The sequence below is a fragment of the Panicum virgatum genome, chromosome 8K, assembly GCF_016808335.1.
Source record: "Panicum virgatum strain AP13 chromosome 8K, P.virgatum_v5, whole genome shotgun sequence".
NCBI lineage: Eukaryota > Viridiplantae > Streptophyta > Magnoliopsida > Poales > Poaceae > Panicum > Panicum virgatum.
Genome location: NC_053143.1, coordinates 12,778,297 through 12,792,053, shown reverse-complemented (window position 1 = coordinate 12,792,053; position 13,757 = coordinate 12,778,297). Strand labels below are relative to the sequence as shown.

Sequence of the window (13,757 nt, the reverse complement as noted above, 5' to 3'; positions counted from 1 at the left end):
GATTATGTCATTTGGTACCGGTCAGACCGACCGGTACTAAATGTACCGATCGGCCGGTACCGGGCAGGAAACCGGTACTAACTAGGGGTTCTTGTCCAGTACTAATGTCCAGTTTTCTAGCAGTGAAGAGTTGGGTCAACAGGGACTTGACGCTCCACCTGCAGAAGAAGCTGCTGAGTGGGCACGAGCTGCAGCGCCGGTGGTCGTCGGAGGTGGCGAGCAGGCCGGGGCAGAGCACGTGGGCTCGCCGGTCCTCCGCCGAGGAGGCCCGACGGGCATCGGCCCTCCATCCCATGGTCCAGGGAACATGCTAGAGCTGGGAGAAGGAGCTGACAGGTGGGACCTATCTGTCAGTGAGTGGCAGGGTATTTCCCTGGAAGGGGCAGCCGTGTCTTTTCCCATAGCTTGGTGATGCTGGCATGCTGAAGTGGCCTGTCACGAGGTCAAAATGGCAAAAATTAGACATCTAAAACCGTGGCAAATTTGTTAGCTCCAATATAAGAGTGGCAACTGAACGACGAATACTGGTAAGGGTGGCAAATATTTCAATTTCCCTGTTTTGCTCGTCGGGTCCTGTGCTGGGCGCCCAAGCTGAAGAACATCAAGGAGCTCGAACCTCACTGGCGTGCCTCACGGTGTGCCTCGGCATGGCCTCCAGCAGCTCGAACCGGACGATGTGTTCCACGACCAGGGGAGGGGACGAGCAGGGCGGCTTGCCGCCCGGCGCCTAGCAGCTCCTGTCTTTAGAAAGGATTGGATCGAATGTTTTCTGCAGTCTCGTTCTTCTCTCCTGTGCTCAGTCTGCCTCTTGATCTGTCCCCATTGCCGGAAAGCCCGCCCGCTGCAGGCCCCCCGTCGCCGGAGCGCCCACTCCAAGCTAGCCGCCGCCGGAGAGATCATGGCAGGAACGCCGCGGCCGGACCGCCCGGCGCAGTGGCGCCGCGGCCTGCCCGCTCGAGCCCGCCACGAGGGCGCCGCGGCCCTCCTGCCGGCGCCGGTGCTCCAGCCGCGGGCGGCGCTCCGCGGCGAGCAGCCTGCACGCCTGCAGGGGTGGCGGGATGAACTGGATGAATTGGAGAAGCAGAGAGAGAGAGCGCACGGGAGAGAAGGATTCGATCCGGATCAGGGGTAAAATGGAGACTTCATGTGCTCAGGAAAATGAAAACATCAACAAAATTCGCTAAATCGAGAAAAAGAGTCGAAATCTCTTGTTTCAAAAGAATTCGCACATCCAGTGTTATATTTTGAAAGGCTTGCGAATTTAATGTCAAAAGAGGTGAGACCTGCGAATTCGATGTCAAATCTCGAAATTTCTCGCCAGCAACAGCCGGGCGATCTTGCAAGGATTGCCGCGGCGCCCTGCTTCGCGCCTTCTAAGGCCGGAACCAGGTACTGCATCCCTCTCGTATGACTTCAGGCACCTTAAACCCTAGATCTGATGTTCTTGAGGTGGATGAGGGTCCAGTTTTGTGCCCAACCTCTTGTGGTATGAGGTTGTAGTGGTGTTCTTTTTCTTGGTCGTGTACTCTTCGTCTTCGTCTTCTTTAGAAACCCCCTTAAAAGAATCTATTACCATTTCTAATCAACGAGAGCAGCGCTACTAGAGTAACAGCAACACGTGGAATTCTGAAAAAAATACCACCAAGTTATCTTAGGCCCTGTTTAGTTGGCAAAAAAAAAGTTTCTACAGTATCCGTCACATTAAATCTTCAAACACATACATGGAGCATTAAATGTAGTTGAAAAAATAACTAATTACACAGTATAACTGATTCATATGAGATAAAGCTTTTAAGCCTAATTAGTTCATGATTGGACATTAATTGTCTAATAACAACGAAATGTGTTACAGTACCAAAACACACTTTTTCACAAACTAAACACAGCCTTAAAGTATAACATGGAATATTGTGCAGTTCCAGATTAGTTCCATAGTGTTCCTTTTTGTAATTATAAAGAGCTTGACTGCTTCTTTGGTGCTTTTATGCCCGATCTAAGTGGTAGAAGAGAACATGTTTCATACCTTCCAATTGGAAGGTGGAGCTAGGTTTGACTAGTGACTAACCTGCAACCCCCCCCCCCCCCCCCCCCCAAAAAAAATACGAGGTAAGTGAACTCTTTTCTTTCTGTTGTGTTTGTGGCAACAGCATCTGCTCCAAGATGATATCATAAATGTATGTTTGGGGAACATACTTGGCCCTTGACACAACCTAAGGAATAGGCATGTAACATTGCACTGTCCTTGTCATGACAGCACTCCATGCTATAGCTGATAGTTGAGCTAACAGTGGCAGAACATCATGTCACACACGTTTTTTGTAAACTCCATAAGACATGTACAGTGACACCTATGATTTATGAACAATTAATCTATCTACTTGTTGGACATGCGCAATTTAGATGCAAGCTCTGCTACTGCTAAGAAGAAATTATGCTTTTTGGCTACCTTCTTGGTGTTTCAGGCAACCCGGACATAAAGCCATTGTTCGCATTCCTGATTAGTTGCTCGGTTATAGTTTTATATTGTTGCTCCATTGCTTATGACCCCCACATTTTGCCCGTTTGTTTTTATTTCTAAAATAAAGTTCTGCTTTAGTCTTGAGAAATATGCGGAAAACTAAGAGGTGCGGTGGTGATCTACCTAGCAGCTTTCGTAAGAACAGTTATGCCTTCAAGAATGAGTGATCTCAGGTCTGCTAGATCTTTTCCTCTTTTCTGCTACACCCTGGCGTTTTCACAGTTTATATGATTATTCACAGCTGCCTTAATGCTTTATTTTCTTAAACTAGGTGACCTTTCGGACTGTAAGCAAGATGTTTGGACTGGACTCAGTGATCGGCATAAATCATATTTGTCTAAAAGTGTCTCTTCTATTATTTTGTTCAATGGTGATTATATACGCTTAGTCTTCTCAGTTTTCTAACAAGTACGTATTGAAATGACACCAGTTATAACTGATTTAACTTGCGATCTTCTGTAGGAGACAGAATCTTATTTTCATGCTCAGGCATAGCTATGGAACACCAGTTTCTTACAAAGTTTTTGACTGCAACTCTGTCTAGAGCTCTTAGTGCTACGACCGAACACCATAATGACTTAAAGGTTGGTGCTGACGGTCATCCATTACTAATCTGTTAACTTCTGATCATTGTGTGCTCATTTCTTGCTTTGTCATTTTTTAGATTCAAGTGCGCCTTGACGGCACCGAACTGTATGATGGGTATATATCTGCATGTGATTTGGATAATGACTTTGCTGTTGTCCAAGTCTCTGGTGTCCGTGATGTTCAGGTTGGACCTTTCCAAAGTGCACTGGAAAGTCTGCCCCATGGTGAGGTATTAGCTGTAGGGCGTGACACCTCTGGCAATATAGTGGTCAAGATTGTAGAATTGAATGGCGATTCAAGGGTATCTGAGGATGATAAAGATCTTTGTTCTAAAATCTCAGAGGTACACTTGCATGATGATACGACCATTTCATTCTATTTCTGTTATGCATGGAGGCAACAGAAATGATTTCTTGTAAATTTAACTCTTGTTCTGTACAACTTCATTTTGTTCAAATGTAAACTGTGTTGCTTGTTTTGTTTATTAGCCTTGGGAAGGTGGGCCGCATCTTTCTGTTGATGGGAATATGGTTGGCATGAACCTTTTTTTGACCAATAAAAGAGCCAATTTTCTACCATGGGGCACAACTCTCTTGACATTCGTGAAAAAGAAGACTGATCTTGCACAATAAAAAAAATGAAGGTTTACAGGTATGTCTATCTAATGCATGCCGTTGATACTCTACTCTACCTTAGCTCTTCTCCTAAAAGAGCTTATAATGTAAGCCCTTTTGCATGGCAACACAACATGTGTATGCAATAATCCACACGACATGTGTATGCAATAACCCACATAGTTTTTGGCACCATTTTGCGTATAAGTGCACTGGTTTGATCCATAATTCTACTTTTTGATTAGTAGTCAACTACTCATTCTTATGTTCTGCAGGCCTGAAGCAAGACCCATAGGTGAGAAATCTAACGGCCATCCAGAATGTGAGCACAGAGACACTCCTCAAAACTGCTTAACATTGTATTACTATGCAAATTGTTGCAGTTCGTTACCTATTTAGAAGCTGTCCAAGTTTAGCATTTACTAATGTACATAATAAACTAGTCCGGCCCTTTCATTTATACTCTCATATTGTTGGATCTTATTAGTTAACATACATACACTATGTGTAATGCACGCTGACTTCTAATGCTAATTGTTGCTCAGGCTGTTATCATGATATAACTAATGTTACATGCTATCTTTATGCGCAGAGTGAATTTACTTTCTGTGTATAGTATGTCAGTGCTAATCACTTGACCTTGTTGCACCAGTACATGGAGATTTTCTCAACCAGGAACAGTTAGATTTAGACTCCATGGGTTACCCAATTTTACCTTCCTCCATGTCAGGAGGTGAGTCTGTGCTTCTAAAATTTGCTGATCTTTTACAGCTCTCATGTACCACTAACAACTTATTCTACAATGTATTTATCCAGCTGGCATGATCTTGGTTAATTCTTTTGAAAAATGTTTCGGTGACTTACATGGTAAAGGTGTCTGGAGTAAATTGGGCAAAAGAGCTGCTACCATAGATCGTAATGTTGTCGCACTGGCTTCATTCAATGGTGAGTGTACAACGATGTGACATTTACTAAATCATCTCTGTTTCGATTACAACTAGCTGGTAACCAGAATCATGGCATGCAGGAGGGAAAAGGTTTTTTGCATGCACTGGTTTTTTTTATTGAATGGAATGGATCTGCAATGATTTTGACATCAGCGAGCTTGGTTAGAGATTCTGGTGATGAGAACAAGATTGTTGATAACTTGAGGGTTGGTGTTCATTGATTTGTGCCTGATGTTCTTCTAAGGTGCTGTTTAAGTCTGATCACTGTATTATTTGCAGATTGGAGTGTTGCTTAAGAATGAATGCAAACAAGGGAAATTAGAGCATTGTAATCTACATTACAACATTGCTCTAGTCAGTGTCGAGTACCGTGCTCGTCGTCCATTAAATATGAGCTTTGATTCGGAGTCAATTGATGATGTAGTGGCTGTAGGGCGTCGCTTCAAAACTGGCACGTTAATGGCTGCTAGTGGTTGTCTAGTTCCTTGGTCGGGCACACTTGACTGTGAGTTCCTCGCGCGTTCCACATGTAAAATCACTAAGGTATTGCCTTCTTTTATTTTCATAACTCTGTTTTTTTATTAGGTGTAATTTTTATTGTCTAATAGAGAGCTTTGACTGCAAATTCCCGTCATTATTTTGCTTACAATTAAAATATATTCATGGTAAAGTACTTTGGAATATGAATCTAAAGGTATCGTTCGATAAAACCTAGATAATATTGGATTAATCAATTGTCAAAGCTTTAAATTTCAAAAACAAGATATTGCTTCATGTTTTTGAATAAAGATATAGTTGCCTTGGAATGAATTAGCTAGCAATGTTTTGAATATAAGTCACAACTTATTTATGTGAACTTGCTAGGCTGGGATTGGAGGCCCTCTTGTTAATCTTGATGCCAATGTTATTGGCATGAACTTCTATGACACGAGAATAGGAACTCCTTTCCTGTTATGGGGAGAGATCTGCAAGATTCTAGCATCGTTTGCCACAAGAAGGTATTAACATTGTTCATGTCAGTATTTTAGCATTGTTCTTTTTTGGAGTATTTTAAGAAGCTTGCTGAAGCATAATCTGACAGTGAATCTGGTGGAGATATTGGCAATGCCTCTGGTGCTTGTTTCTGAAAAATGCCTAGAGATGTCAAAGATAAGGTTAACAGGTTGGTATTCCAATCCATGTTGCTATTTATTAGGCTGAAGTTAAGTTTTGGATATATGAATTATTTCATTGAAACACTGTAGGTGGCCTGTGCCCAAGCCACGCTGGTGCCGTCCTGAAGATGTTGAATCTGATGATGATGATAAGTTAGCTTTTGATGATTTTGGCCAGCTTCAATACAGTTACTTTATGGGACGGAAAGTCAAGCTCCTTGGTCTCACAATCCCCAATGATGGTTAGTAGTTTGTCTTCATGAACTTTTCGTCAACAATCCTGTTGACTGTTAACTAGTCTCTCCCTGATCCAGTATTGCAGCTATCATATTCATCTGCTATAAGTTAGTTGGCTCTGTCCAGCAAATTTTGCAGCATTTTTCATACGCAATGCTTTACAAGTTTAGGACCTAAATCTGACAAACATTTTCTTATTATTAATGATTCTTTTTCCAGATGTGCATGTATCTTAAACCTTGTTGATACTTTCACAGAAAGAATGCAGAAGAAGCGGGTAGAAAAGCAAGGAAAAAACAGACTAGATAACTTAAAGAAAGCTGCAAAAGTCGGTGCTTTGCCAAGGTTGTAATCCTTCACTCACCTACTGCTTACCCCTGCCTCCTATGAATTTCTTTTCGTATAGTCATCTAACAGCTCTCCAATATATCTTGTGTGCAGTCGTATACAACTTGCTGCAAAGTCCTTGCCCATCACAGGAACTAAAGCTGATCTTCCCAAAAAATCTAAAAAAGAGGATATTGATAATGTTGCTGGCATGGCTTCATCTGCAACAGCAAGTGGTGGGAAGTTTGAAAAGTTGCCTGGCGAGAAACCTCCAAAGCATCCTGGCAAACATAGAAAGGTTTTTATATCTTAATGGCTTTGATATCTGAGTCTGCCTTTGTAGGCTGAATTTGTGCGCTAGCTGAATCATCGTTCTGCAGTTTCTCCTAGTTGCTGAAGGGAAGGGGATGGGGAAACAGCAGGTTGATGTTGGCGAGGCAAGTTCCAGGACTCAATGGAGTACATTAAATTGTGTTTTGCCCACCATCATTGGCACTGCTTGTTCTGTTTTGTTGGCTAAAAGCATCTGTGAACATTTTTGTAAGCAGGCAATCCCAATGTACAAGGTGAAGAAGGAAAAGCAAAGAAGGAAAGACACAGAGATGTCCTCGAAATGTGATAAGCTCAAGCCCCAGAAGAAACCTTTCAAGAAATCATCTAAGAAAAAGGCCTAGGTGATCTTTCTTGTGACTTGTTTTTGGAGGTGACCACTGTTTAGAAGGATGAAGGTTGCATCTTGTATTTGCCCGGTTTGAATCTGGGAGAAATATTGTGTTCCTTTTACTGGTTATGAGTTTTGACATAGGCCTGAATCGTGTGTCAGCTTTTGCAGTTGTATTATGCTTTGCTTACCCAGCAACATTAGTGTTGATATTTGAATGGTTTGGCAAATGGCAACCATAACAGCCTCACTTGAATTTTCTATGATCTCTAATTTTGGTGAGGCTGTCTTAGGGCTATTATAGAGTCAACATGCATTACACGAAACAGAACTTTATTTTATATCACAAAGGTGCTTTGAGTAGCATTTGACAAGATCTCATTAATTGTTTGCTTTTAGATTAGGTACCAGGAAAGTAGGATGCGTATAATGTGGTTGATGTATTGCATTGAGCCCCTTGGGCGGTATATATAGGAGTACATGGCTTGGAGGGCAAGTAGTCTCTCCTAGAGATAAGGAAGGTTATCCCGGAATTACAATCAATCCTAAACTAACCATATCCATAGTTGCCTAATATACTCTAACATCCCCCGCAGTTGTAGCGGTAGCAATACGAACAGTCAGACTGGAGAATAATGGAGACGTATCCCCCCTGCAGTCGGAATGCCAGTGCGAAAGTTTGACTGGAGACTCATGCAGATGATAGCCCTTTAGTGCCGTAGTAGCCGAAGTCGAGGTGGACGTGGTCGAATCCGTGGAAGGGGTGCGGGTCGAAGCGTCGTCGAGGTGTTCGAGTACACAAACTCATCAACTTCTTGCCGAAGACAGCAGCAGGACGGTGCGGCGGATGATGATGGTAGACGGAGCGGTTTGCGACTTAGGTCACACTCAGGACACGGGTGGCGACGGTGCAGGTTGCAGCAAGTGTCGCGCTCAGATCAGGGGTGCGCGACGACGTCTTCCTTCAGGAACATCGGCGGCGATGTCCGCGCGAGAACGGCCGGAGGCGCGAAGGTGGAATGAGCGCCTGCTTGACGAAGCCCGGCGGTGAGTGGCGCCACTGCTTTAAAAGGCGACAACACCGGTAGGGTGGGTTGATCACGAACGTCGTCACTACAGTCTGGAGGGCGCAGCAACAACCTCGTCCTTCGGGAGTGTCGACGATGAACGGCGACGAACTGCAAGGCGACGCAAACCGATCTTAGATCGGGAAAAGAAAAATAGCAGCAGCAGGAGGACCATGAGTACAACATGGGTGCACCTAGCGATTAGCCCCTCTCACCCTCACCCTTATCTCCTCCCGCAACGCAACGAGAGAGAGACAGAAAGAGCAGGGCAATCCAGCAGCACCCGACGGCGGCCACCCGCACGGAGGTAGTGGGCAGCGCCCGACGGCTCCTCCGCGGAGGAAGAGGTCGCCCACGGCGGCGCCTAGCGGCAGCAGCCGAGGCGGTGGTCGCCCATGGTGGTGCCAAGCGTGGCAGCCGCCCGAACGGATGTGGGGACCGACGTGGGCGGAGCGGCCCTGGATGCGGGTGGCGCCCACCCGTGCGGAGGGGGCGGCCCCATCCACGCGCTCGGCAGCTCCCACGGCGCTGCGCCCGGCGGCCCCCATCTGCGCGCCCTACGGCAGCCACCCGCGCGGAGGTGGCAGCAGCAACGGATCCTGGCGGCAAGGTAGGTCTCCTTGCTGTGCTTGACGGCGACAGGCACGGCGGATTAGAGGGATCCGCCGGGCATCCTACGAGGGCGCTACCTCCGGCGGAGATGGATCTCCCCAAGGGTGGCGCGGCGGGGGCTGCGGAAGCGGAAGCCTAGGTCGAAACCCTAACTCGTGATACCATGTAGTAAAGTAGGATGCGTATAATGTGGTCGATGTATTGCATTGAGCCCCTTGGGCGGTATATATAGGAGTGCATGGCTTGGAGGGCAAGTAGCCTCTCCTAGAGATAAGGAAGGTTATCCCGCGATTAAAATCAATCCTAAACTAACCATATCCAGAGTTGGCTAATATAGTCTAATAGGTACTTTCATAAACTTTAATAGTCCAACAAGGATTACACGTGTGTATTGTCATGTCTTGGGCATGATCACAACCATAATAACTTAAAACATAATGCTTAAATTAAATTAAAAATTACAATAAGAATCATCGTCATCATCAAGGAAACAGAAATTAAGCTTTATATGGTAAAGAGTACATAAGCTAAAAAATAAAATCATGATTTGAAAATAATGACCTAGTCCTATAGGCTCATCCTCAGTTTCCTAATATCTTCTCTTTAATTCCTTTCTTTTCGAGTAATTTGAAATAAAATGCCCACTTTTACCAAGAAAACAACATATGGGTGTCTCTCCAGTGTTGCGGTATTCATCTTTTCCTTGAAGTATTCCCTCATCCTTGTAGGCCCCATACTTGTCATTAATAAGTTCCTTGATGAGGATTACACACAAGGGATCAATGTTAGAACCATAAAGTATATCATAATAGTGCATGAGTTAATCTATGTATCACCGTTGGGCAAAAAATAAAATAAAACAATATCATAATTTTGTGGAAAATATTTGTCAATCAACTTTGGCCTGAAAGACAAACGCATGCCACATAAAATTCTCTAATCAAATTAATCGGAGAATAAATCTTAATTATATAGCGGAAGCTTTAGAACTTATACCTTAGCCCAATAACTTTAATGACACGTGATTATAAAACAATGTTGGTCAGAATTATAATCATGAGCCGAACATGACAGCAAAAACATACATAAGAGTCACTAATTAGAGTCACTGATTAAAATTTCTCGTTGTTTCCATTTTAATTAGAGACAAAAAAATTGCATAATTATGGACATCCAACATTATTCAGCAATACTGCAAAAATTCGTAAACAACTCATGTGCAACTATTGATCTTAAAATTCCACTGGAATAAAAACAATTTAAATTAACATGAGAATCTCTAACTATAATTTCTGGTTGGTTCCATTATAATTAGAGATAGACCATAAACAAGCAGTGGAAACAATAAAATGAAATTTGGACATTAACATTATTTAAAAGGTGCAAAATTCATTAAAAAATATGGCATCAAACATAAGTTTGCACGGAGGAACATAAAGGTAAAACATTAAACAACAATTGAATGAAAATTTACAAAAAAAAATCACTGATTAAAATATCAATTTTAATCAGAGATATAACATATGCAGCTAAAATAACACCATAATTACTTAACATAATTTTGGACATTTACTATAATTTCGAATAGTGCAAATTACATCATAAATATGGAATAATACACTAATACATGAATTGCACCTGGAACAATAAAAGAAAAGGTAATAAACGGCCGCGGGCCGAGGTTAGCTTAGGTTCAGCCTAGGCCTAGAAACGGCCCATTAATGGAGCCGCGGCCCAAAACTGTGTGCAAGCCAAGCTTGGCCCACAGGCCCATCGGACTCGCCGGCCTAGCCCATCTCTCCTTTTGCCAAACTAATCTCAGTCGTCCGTCCCATCGGACGATTCACAATCACCCTGCCTGATCCCTTCTCTGCCGGCCGTCCCAAACCCTACCCATTTCGCCTCTGTTTTTCTCGCGTGAGACAGAGCGGGCGGTGATTAACTGCGCCGGCGTTTTCGCGCCGCCGCGGGTGCCTTCGCCGGGTGGGTGCCTTCGCCGGCGAGCGCGTGCAGCCAAGGGCTTTGTGCGATGCCTTGCGCGCGGCCTGGAGTGAAGCTGTGCTGCGCGCACGCGTTGGTGGTGGCGAGTCGGCTATCTTGTCGGTGTAGAAGCCTCCATTAGTCCCGGCGAGGCACATCACGGGTAAACCTCAAATCATCTTGACGCTCGGGATTTTGGGGTCGATTCGAGATTAGGGTGATTTGCGTCGATTGCGTTCTAGTCCGGGCTCAGAGGTAGTATAATCCTAGTTTGAGCCATGGACATTAGCAATTGGATTGACAGAGGCTCAAATACGCTTAATTATCATTAACCAAGACATAAACATCATTGATCATGAACGAATTGCATAAACTTGGGTCTAATCTTATACTAAAACACGAGCATTTGCATCTATCATGACTGATTAGGGTGAGAACTAGACTGCTTAACATTTGGCTCTAGATACCAAATGTGAGATGTGCATGAACTAGGACATGAGTAGATCGGTAATCCACACACTAGAACACCTAAACCTAAGAGCTATGGTAGATGCATTACCATTGATGGTCACGAGATTGCTTGATAAAGGCATCAATGAAGTCCCCGTGCCTGCTCGATGCAGTCGTGCTGAAAACTTGCGGAACGCCGAGCGTCATTCCTGCAGTGGCGATGGCGACGGACTTCCTGTCCTCGGATCGGGTTGGGACTGAGTATGTAGAGGGGTCTGGGTTTATCATGAAGTTTGGTGGTGGTCGTGACCTTTGATAGCTCGGGCCCCTGCCTTTTATTTTAGCACTGGGCGACGGGGGACCCTAACCAAATTGGTTAGGCACCTTGATCAGATCGCGATAGTCGTGAGACTCTCCCCACGACCTGTTCTCTCGGAGTTTCACAGAGTTCAATTCATTCTAACAGGTCTTGTTTTAGTAGAATGTCCAAGATAAACCCCAATCTGCAGGTTGAGGAGTTCGTGAGGGACGTAAGGAACAATGTGGTCCAGGTCCTCCTGAGGAAGATTCGTACCGCCTTACCGGTAGTCTTCGTTTCGCACTGGGGGTTCGCATATTGAACAACAGGAAACCAAGTTTCAGCTTTGGAATAGGGTTTGTCATCAGGAGCAACAATGCTGGAACTATTGTCCTCACCGGCAGCCATGTCGTTCAGGATATCAATCTGGCCGCGGATGATAGGCTGTACGTGCGGGTCGAGTGCCCAATCAGCGTTGTGCTACACAAGCACCGGCACATAGACGTTGCCATACTCAGTGTTCCAGCACTCAGGAACGTGCAGTCTCTGAACTTTGCTCCAGTTATGGATGATGCTGTCATAATTGGTGTCGGATTTCCTAATCCAGAGAGCTTGTTCACTGGTATCCAGATGGCCATGAAACGCTTCTCTGATCTTTCACCCAACAGTTTCATTTCAATCTTGTTTGTGTGCCACTTTGTTTCTTCGTTGGATTGAATTTACCAGCCTTGTCTTATGCCTTCTGTATATTTGTTTTTTCTTTTGAAGGCAAACATAACATGGACCAATACAGAATGGAGTGAATATCTCCAATCATCACATGGACATTGTTGCAATGCAGGGGATGTCAGGATGTCCAATTGTGAATGCAGGAGGCGCCATTGGCATGCTAATCACTGGTCAGGGGGCGTACAGTAATGCAGCCTCCAATGACACAATCTGCAGGTGATGAAGCAATACTACAGGATCAGCCTGGGTTAGGTACTAATGAGACTCACTCTCAAATAGTGACAACTTTTCTCAACTTTGATTTGTTTTTTTAACTATATCAAGAAGAAGAATCAATTCTCATTTTCTAGGCTAGACCCACTCTCAGCGACGCGGAGTTAGATGCAACTGTCAATCCCATGACCATAGAGGAGGTTGCTGCTTGATGTGGACATCCCTGCAATAGATACAACCACACCTAATGGACAGCAAGCTTATATGACTAGTGACCAAGCTTACATGCTTAATTCTCAGGTAAATTCATTCTTATGTTCTTGTCCATTATATTTAGACAATGGAAACGTGTGTGCTCTTGTTTTTCTTAGGAATGATGGAGAGGATAAGAATGGAAGGTCATCTGCATGGACTGAATTCGACCACGACATCATTTGCGGAGCAAACAGAGCTGCTCATTCTGTTTCCGACCTTTCGTGTAGCAACAATGGAGGAGCGGCGAATGGACCTCTTTATTCCGTTTTGGACCTTTCGCGTAGCAGAAATAGAGGAGGAGCGGACGGAGCTGTTCATCCCGTTTCGGACGTCCCACACAGCAGAAGTTTCCATCGAGCATAACTCTTCACTTCGGAAGGTTGATTGAGGTAAATGAGTACTCGTTGAGAAGCTCTTGAGGTCTACTTTCAGATGGATCAAACCTCATCATCAGATTCATCCGGAGCTAAGATTAATCGCCAAAATGACAGTCAGACTTCCAGACATGGGCTGAGTCACTTGTACCTCCCACTAGGGGCCCATTTTAAGTTAGGGTTTTGATCTCAGCACCCCCTGGCAGCTCTCCCACCTATATAAACAAGTAGCAGCCACCAGAAAACACTTGGGTTCTGTTTTGTTGTAAGTTTAGCTTCTGCTACTTCCTGGTGAGCGCGTGTGTCGATTAGACCACCCGTTTGCTTGATTCAGAACCCCAAACTTGTGTGTATCAGATTCATCCTTTGGGCAAGATCTGTGTGCTGTTTGCTTGTCTACTTATTCTTGCTTATTCTTCGATTTGCTTGCAGGTTCAAGGTTGTTCTTGGCACAGCAAGAACAACACAAATTGGAGGCGGTGTAACTGTCGCTAAGGCGCAGCACGGCCCTTGTGGTGTTGTAGTTGGGTAGCACAACGTCGATCCTCCTCAAATCGAGTTATCCCCCACTCTCATCGAAAGATCGGGAGCAAATCCCAGCAGGTTTCATCACTGCTGCACTGTAGACATGCATCTTGTATGCAGTTTTTTTTGTTTAAACTCAGTTTTTTTGTGCTCTAATTGAGTATGGTTTGGTGGGAATAGGTTGGTGGGTGCTCACGTCTTGAAAGGG

The 13,757-nt window shown here is 44.5% G+C and overlaps 1 long non-coding RNA gene and 1 pseudogene across 2 annotated transcripts; both read left to right on the top strand.

Moving 5' to 3' along the window:
* The first annotated feature begins 2,607 nt into the window (after nucleotides 1-2,607).
* Nucleotides 2,608-7,059, top strand: LOC120645459 (annotated as a pseudogene).
* A 3,551-nt stretch (nucleotides 7,060-10,610) lies between these two features.
* On the top strand, nucleotides 10,611-13,423 carry LOC120643970. 2 transcript variants are annotated; one of them, XR_005663262.1, is made up of 3 exons: nucleotides 10,611-10,868; nucleotides 12,222-12,434; nucleotides 12,533-13,423. It is a non-coding gene; the product is annotated as an uncharacterized LOC120643970 (long non-coding RNA). The 2 variants fall into 2 exon arrangements; XR_005663263.1 differs by having other exon boundaries at nucleotides 10,612-10,868; nucleotides 12,295-12,434.
* Nucleotides 13,424-13,757: the final 334 nt, after the last annotated feature.